We start from the raw sequence: 9,004 nt of genomic DNA on the forward strand, positions 1-9,004 counted from the left end.
CTCACGATTTGCACTTCTCTCTCTTGCTTCGACGCTGAGTGGAACAAATTAGAACTTTCCTGTAGGCCTCTCTTGTCCATATGCCCGTGTTCCCTAGGCTGCTCTCCTTACAGGACGGGTCCCTTAGCCCATGCAGAGCATGCGGCATGCTCCCCTATCTACCCACGTGACTACCTCAGAGAGATCATTCTTCTTCTTGTCACACGACATGGTGGACGTATCTTAGTTCTTGTATAGAGTTTGAGTTGTTTTGTATTATGAGGAAAACAGATCCTCCGAACAAGAAGCGTAAGTTTTGTGCTCAGTGTAAAACTATTTTTTCTACTTTGGACCCACACATATCGTGTGTTGATTGTGTGGGTCAATGTTCTTGGGAGGAGCGTTGTGAGAAGTGTGCAGGTTTATCAACTGAAGATTTCAAGGCTTATAAGCGGGTTTGTGCTCGTAGGATTGCAGATAGAGCTAGGAATGCATCTGCTGACCAAGGCCCCACTCCTACCAAGAAACCACGCCTGGATCGTCCTACCCTCACCCCTCGTCGTTTGAAATCCCTGCTCTCCGAGGCGGAGGATTTTTTGGACGCTTCTTCAGATCTTACCTTTCGGAAGATGTTCGGAAGCTTTTGGGGACGCATTCTTCACCTGGCTCAACGTCTCTAGGGTAGTTGTTATGGATAAACCTTTAGTATCTACTGTCTCCCCCGATCTGCGGTCTACACTCTTGGTTTCTAGGGCCTCTGGTTCGTCTCAAAACATGACAACAGTCACTTCGGTTCACCGATCTGCATCACCTGCATTACCAAATGATTCCATTTCTCCAAGTCATTCAAGGCGATCACGTTCGATTCATCGATCTGTTTCGTCAGAACGTTCAAGTTCTAGTAGGTCTAGATTGCCTGACAGGTTCGTTGCGAATTCATCTCGTAGATCGACTGAGCGGTCATGTTCACCCCAGCAGAGTGGCGTTGGTCGTCAGTCTGTTTCTATTGATCATACTAAAACACGTATTGATTCAAATGGTGGTATCGGCACTTCCTCCTATTTGGATTCACGTCGCCAAACTGATTCACCAGGCCGAATGAATTCACCAGATCAAATCAATTCACCAGGCCGAATGAATTCACCACATCGAATCAGTTCACATGGTCGAATCAATTCACCAGATAGAATCAATTCACATGGCCGTTTCAATTCACCATGTACAGGTTTGGGTGAACGGGTTGGTTCACCTTTCCGTGATATTTCATATCGCCGAACCAGTTCAGTACACCGTTCGGCTTCACTTAATCATACTGAGGCAGTTTCTCGAACCACGGCTTCTAGACAAAGTGAGTCATGGAATCGAATTGATTCAAGTACACGAACTGGTTTGCCTCATCAATTTGATTCGTCAGCTCATCCTGATTCACGCCACTTATGTGATTCGCATCAGCGTTCTGGGGTTGTTTCCTGGATTGGATCACTTCAGCGTTCAGGTTCACCTGCTCGCTCAAGATCATCCCATCGGGATGGTAGGTCAGGCTCTACTAATCGATCCAGATCGCCAGATCGAGTTAGGTCATCCCATCCTCCTGTCTCCCCGACTAGTCAACATGCTATGGTTCGTTTGATTTCACCAGTTCGCTCCCCATCCAGACGCCGGTATAGTTCCAGGGACCGTCGTTCTCCTTCACGTCAAACTGATTCGGATCATATGACGGGGGCGACAATTCTGCCTGAATCATGGAATCCTAATCGGGATTCCTCTCAAGGGCCAGATTTAAATACAATGCTTCGGGCTATTACAGTAGCTTGGAATCAATGTCAACCTTCAACTACGTCAAGTTCAGTTCCAGTTGCATCAACTGGTAACCTGTCTTCCACTGGTGTATCTCATCAACCCTCATGCCGCTCTCCAAATAATTCGGATATTTCTACCCCAGAGGGTAGTTTTGATTTAGTAGAACCTTCGCATGTACTTGCCTGGATTGTTGAAAAGCTTCAGCTGTCGGTGAGCAGATCTCCAGATGACCTTAATGTGTCTTATGCTCTCAAGAATAGAGACCTATGGACCATTACCTTGCCACCACGACCGTGCATTCTGCAAATGAAAAGTTCATTAGATGATGCGTTTAAGAAATTGAAACGCGTGAAGGATGGTTTGTCTTCACCCAAGTTTATGCCATCCATTGCTCACGGCCATGGGTTTTCTGTGTTGGCTTTGTCTCCATTAGTTGACGAGGATATTTCTACCCTATGTGGCAAATGCGCTGCTTCACCTTTCTTTGTGGAAGATAGGGAATTGGCACATATGAATATGACTATTCGTCGCACACTACCCTTTATCAATTGTGCTATTTCGGCAGTGGATGCTGTTGCTGTAGCTGTTGATCACGCATACACTGACCAAGATGCTTATATCAGGGGATGCATGGCATTGGTCTTAGACCAGTTTCAGGTCATTCTAGACCAATTATCCCATTTTTTCGGGTACATACTTGCAGTGCGCAGGAGAGGCCCCCTCAGTATTTCATCTTGGGATGAACGCTTCTAGGCTGAATTGTTTAGACAGCCTTTTTCCTCAGATATGCTTTTTGGTGGTAACATTGGAGAAGTTTCAAACAAGGTGCATCAGGACACTCATTTTCAGGTCTCTGTTGAATTACTGAAAATACAGTAGTCTCAGCTGCAAAGTTCATTGAAACAACGCAGAACGCCTCGTTTCTCTCCAACCAACCCAGATTTAAAAAACTGCTTTCGTGACAGACCCTTTATCCAAACACGGAACAGGAGTAGAAAACCTTCCCGGGGTGGCACCTCTCGTCGTCCCACCAAGACAGGTCCCGACACTGGAAGTGGCACCTCTAAGCAGTGACTCACAGAGATTGCTGCCCGACTTGGTCCTACCGTCCCCAATCGTCCCGATCTTCGACTCACCAGTGGGCGGAAGATTAGGAAAGTTTGCACCCAACTGGGAGATTCTCACAGATCCATATGTTTCGGCAATTCTCACTCACGGATATCAGATGCCGCTTGTCGGGAATCCCCCTCTCACAGTCATTCCTCTTCAATGCACTTATCCTCCGGATCAAAGTTTGCTTCTTCAGGTCACCATAGAGACACTTCTGGACAAGCATGCTGTAGAACAGCTCGACCCATCCATTGTTACTCCAGGGTTCTACTCCCCAATATTTCTGGTGCCAAAAAAGAATTCAAACAAACTTCATTTGATATTCAACATGAAACAGTTCAATGCCCGGTTTCTGTCACCACCACCCCACTTTCGGATGGTGTCAGTCAATCTGCTACGCACCATTTTGAAGAAAGGGGACTATCTGATTTCCCTCGACCTGCAAGATGCCTATTTTCACATACCAATACATCCAGATCACCGGAAGTGTCTTCGGTTCACGTTCCAAGGACGTCATTACCAGTGGATGGTACTACCATTTGGAACATCTACGGCCCCATGGCTTTTTACTCGGGTAACCAAACCGATAACAAGCTACCTGCATTGTCGGGGAATCACTTTCGAGAGCTACATCGATGACTGTGTTCAAGCTCAGCAGGATCCAGTTGTCCTTCATCTCCACAAGCAGTTCACCATCAAGTTGCTAACGCAATTAGGGTGGCTCCTGAATTACGAGAAGTCGGAATTAATACCGACTCGGAGATTACAATTCATAGGGGCGATATTCGACACGCATCAGGGCATGTTATTTGTACCTCAGGACAGATGGGACAAGATTCAGCACATTCTACCCCTAGCATTGAATTCACCCAGAACCCTCCGCCAATGGAAAGAGTTACTAGGGTTGTTAACGTCGGCACAAGCACTGACTTACAGGGGCCAACTACAACTTCGCCCTCTCCAAATGTTTTTGTGCCCATTCATCTGGAACGACAACCCCAGGGAGATGATTCGTCTTCCAGAGCAGCTACGGCCAGTTCTTCGTTGGTGGCTCAACGAACAGAATGTTTGCGCCATTCACACCGACTCTTCACCTGTTCGTCGACGCATCCCTCGAGGGTTGGGGTGCCCACTTTCTCCATCATCGAGTGGCCGGGCAGTGGTCATCCGCAGAAAAGACCCTTCACATCAATTGTGAATTCAGTGTGGTCATTCTAGCCATTCAACATTGGGCAACAGAACTCCAGTCGTCCCATCTACTGATTCAATCCGACAATTCAACAGTGGTATGGTACATCAACCATCAAGGCTCGACAGGGTCAGCAGCTCTGCTTCAGTGGACGTTTCAGTTTTACCACCTAATCGAGTCTCTTCACATTGTGGCAAGAGCCCGACACATTCCCGGAGTGAGGAATGTCATAGCCGACGCCTTGTCTCATCCCAAACGGCCGTCACCAACAGAGTGGATGTTACTGCCTCTGATATTTCAGTCAATGATCTACCCCATATCTCAACCAGAAGTAGATCTATTCGCCACTCGGTACAACCATCAGCTTCCAAGGTTCGTATCACCTATTCCGGATCCTCAGGCGTGGGACCACGATGCGATAGCAATATCTTGGGAGGGACTGAACGCCTACGCATTTCCTCCCCCGGCTCTACTTCCCAAGGTTGTTCAGAAGTTACTTACAACCAGCAAGATTCGTCTGGTCTTGGTTGCACCCTTGTGGCCAGCAAGAAGTTGGTTCGTTGATCTAAAGCAATTAGCAGTATCCAGTACCGCTACCCGCCTGCAATGACTTACTTCGTCATCCTCATTCAGACGTGTACCACGGGTCACCACAGACCCTGAATCTGCACGTATGGTGCATTTACAGAAATCTCTGAGGGCCAAGGGTTACTCTCAGAGAGTAGCTGCAGCTATAACTTCTGCACACAGGACTTCAACTCGATCATTATATGACAATAAATGGAAGAAATTTGAACATTATTGTGGTATGAGGGGAATTATTTCTCCCATCACTGCATCACCTCAAGTCGTTGCAGAATTTCTACAGCATTTACGAACTACGAGGAAGCTTAAAGGTACTACATTGTCAACCTATTTGGCTGCCATTAATTCGGTTCTTGCTACAACTACTGGAACAAAGGTGTCTACTACTCCCAAGCTCCAGTCTCTGCTTTGCTCGTTCAGGCTTGCTGACCAGTCCAGGGAGTTCAGACCTCCTGCATGGGATTTGTCAGTTGTCCTCCGTCATTTAGTGTCCACTGACTATGAACCATTTCATGATAAGGAGTTTGAACAGATAACGTTCAAAACTTTCTTTTTAGTAGCACTGGCTACTGTGGCTCGTATTTCAGAGTTGCATGCACTCGATGTGAATCGTGTGCAGTTTGAACGAAAACGGCATGGCAGAGTATTTCTGGGATTGCGTTGGGACTTTGTCGCAAAGAACCAGTTACCAGGACAACCAGACAGACGTTTTACTATCCCTCTTTTGTCAACGATTCTTGGGCCTGATGATGTGGAAGATTCATCTCTCTGCCCTGTCAGAGCTCTACGGATCTTCCTACCTGCCTCCCAAGATCGCCGTCGTCTTCGTAAGAGGCTATTCATCACGCTGTCATCTACATCCAAGGCTGAGGTTTCACGGACAACCTTATCTCTTTGGATGTGTGCTACTATACTGAGGGCGTATGCTTTTGCTGGACTGCCACCCCCAGCAGCATCCAATCCTCATGAGACCCGTGTGTTAGCGTCTACGATGGCTCTACACAGCAGCTGTTCCTTGACGTCCATCATGGAGGGTTGCTTTTGGCGCTCTGATACAGTGTTTTCTTCGCATTATCTGAGGGATTTGTCGGTCACTGATGTCCAAGGTCTTCACCAGTTCGGACCCCTTGTCTTGGCCCAGCAGCTGTCATCGGCCCGTCAACGCAGATGAGGAAGAGTGCGTTTATGCTTTCTTTCTCATGTACATACTGAATAAAATTTTGAACTTTGTTTCTGAGTTTTGTTCTGAATTCTTCTGGGAATTGAACTCTTTACTCAATTTATTGGGTGATTGCTATTAGTGTCTATACGGATCTACAGTAGCTAGATCCTGTTTTTTCGATGTAGAAGAGTTCAACAATCTCGCTTGCTGACCTCTACTCCTCAGAGCAATCACGTCAGTGTAGTGAGTCATTCCCGATTTCCTTTACGGATTTCGTAGCGTTCATAGCTCCTAAGTTCCTTAGCACACCTTTGTGGTCTTACTGTGGTAAGTAGTGGAAGCCATGTGGTGTTGGTTTGGTACTGAACGTTATACTTGTGAGCTTTCCGATTCAGTTTCCTTTTCCCCTCTTTGTGATGGGGTCTGGGGGCTGTCTCGAAGCAGGTACGGGCCCGATTACTAGTCATAAGACTTTAATTACGGGGGTACTCTGATAAATTGCAACGAAGTGACATGACTCGCCTAGTTGCGTCTCCTTGCATTTGCGAGGGTTGCGGCTGAACACCACATTGCTCAGGAGTACCCACTCCTTGGGAGCGATGGCGTCTAGTAAGCCAAGGGGTTCAGGAGAACCCACCACTAGTATAGGTTCTATGCTAGTTGGATGTGACCTCTCTTGTTCATCGCTACCTATGGTTGTCTTTAGCCTATACAGTAATACTGTCAGTGCTTTGAGACATAGGGTAATCTGCTACCCGCCGTCCAACCGTGGGATAAGTGCAAATCGTGAGATAGGATAAGTTTAAAAATTTGGAAATTTTAACTATAAATTGTGTATTTATATACTTATCCTATCTCACGCGATGTATGTCCACCCAGCCTCCCCACTACACAGATTTAGACGTGGGCTCCAAGAAAGAATGATCTCTCTGAGGTAGTCACGTGGGTAGATATGGGAGCATGCTGCATGCTCTGCATGGGCTAAGGGACCCATCCTGTAAGGAGAGCAGCCTAGGGAACACGGGCATATGGACAAGAGAGGCCTACAGGAAAGTTCTAATTCGTTCCACTCAGCCTCGAAGCAAGAGAGAGAAGTGCAAATCGTGAGATAGGATAAGTACAGTCAAACCCCGTTGTGTCGAACTCGTTGGGTCCAAGGGGAAAGTTCGACTTATCCGAGTGTTCGACACATCCGTCAGCATTGAAAAGACCAAGAACCAACACGACCACGTTGCTTAACACATCGTTATTTTGCAGTAGGATACACATACGAACAATATATCTTTGCAATAAACGTTTACGGCAGTATTGATCTTTAAATTACAACATATACAAATGTAAATCAATTCAATCACTTTATTCGTCATGGCAAATAAATATACATACAAAAAGTTATCCAGTTATCCCCCCGGGCTGTTCAGGTCCTTCGCTGAATTGCCCTGCCATGTTACTAACCGTACTGGTTAAAAATATTGATCCTACACCTTAAATACTAAACCAAAAACAAAACATCAATTTAGATAATCCAACTCCGTTTTCCTCACTTCTCATTTTGTATTTTCAAGGAAATCACATGACCGCTAACATAGACTGTCACATGACAACAACATGCGCCATTGTTTGTTTAGAGATATCCTGTCGGTCCGTGATCAACGTGTCACTGGTAACAACTTAATTATGGTTAATTGTTTGAGTAAAACTCAGTTGGTAAGTGTGCTAACAATGTGTGTATAGATGCGTAGTTAAACATGTCACTTGATTGTTGAGTCCGTTAATCGTTACTTTTGATCTTTAGGTAGCACATTTATGAGGATGACTTCCGACTGAAGTTTTCAGTTGCAACAACCAGCTTTGACAGTTCGAGACAAAAGGGTAAATTTGTACTTGTCAGAGCCTTTGGGGACCCTAAAATGAGTTCGACACAACCGGGAATTCGACACATCTAGTTCGACACATCAGGGTAAAAATAATGATAAATATAAGGAAATCGGCAGGGACCGAGATGTCAGTTCGACACATCCGAGAATTCGTCTCAACCGAGTTCGAGACAATGGGGTTCGACTGTATATAAATATACAATTTATAGTTAAAATTTCCAATTACTTGTGGAATGCTGATCACCAGCAATTGACGAATGACCTGGTCCACACTTTCATGAATATGGAGACCAACAAGGGACTATGTGAACATCCTTGTGTAACACCAGTGAAACAATCAAAATAATGGATATCACTTGCTTTAAACATAAATTTCCACAAGTGGAACCACATCCTTCTCCACCTCCGTTTTCACCTACTAAACCTTTATTCTAAACAAAGGTATTAATAATCTTGCTTATGATAGATGTATATATTTTCCACAAAGTATTCAACATTTGCCCGAATAGTTACCAAGTTCATTATTAATTCCCTCTTTATATATAGGTATTATAATAGCAGTAGTCCATGTAGATGGGAAATGATCTTTACACAATATTTGGGAAAACAATAAGGAAAGGTAGGCCACAATCATATCTCCTTAATTTTCTTTAGAAATTATTTTCGAATAGCGTCGTGTTATTCAGTTAGTGACTCATTCAGTTTAGCATCGTCTACTGCAGACATAATTGCTTGTAAAATCATAATACAATTCCAATTCCTCGTCACAGTCATCACATGTCACAGGATCTGATAAATCTTTAAAATATGAATGCCATGTTTCTGTAAAAGTATTATTCAGGTCCTAATCCCATGTCATCATTGTGTATACTACTCTGGAGGTGCATGCCAAATTTCAATATTCAATGAAATAGTTTAGTGAATATTGCCTTTTAAGTGAGCTTGGGGTCCATCTGGCAAAGGCTAAAGGTCCAACTTTTTGTCATAATTAAAGTTTGATAATCTAATGAAGCCATCAAGAGTGTTCCCAATCCCATTTTGCTATGGCATAGAAAATTGGTCGAATAGTTTTGAAAATAATTACTTTTTAGTGAGCATGTGGTCGCTGTGGTGAAAGGCTAACAATCCAAATTATTGACGTAATGAATGAATTATTGACGTAATAATGAATTAAATGGAGAGGTTTTGAAGGAGAATCAAATGGAGCTCTCTGCAGTCCCTCGGGTCTCGTTGGGACGTGTTTGTAGCAATCTGAGAGATGTCTGAAGGTGAATGAAGTGCAGATCTCGGCACATTACCACC

This window comes from Haliotis asinina, chromosome 9 (genome assembly GCF_037392515.1).
Source record: "Haliotis asinina isolate JCU_RB_2024 chromosome 9, JCU_Hal_asi_v2, whole genome shotgun sequence".
NCBI classification, from domain to species: domain Eukaryota; kingdom Metazoa; phylum Mollusca; class Gastropoda; order Lepetellida; family Haliotidae; genus Haliotis; species Haliotis asinina.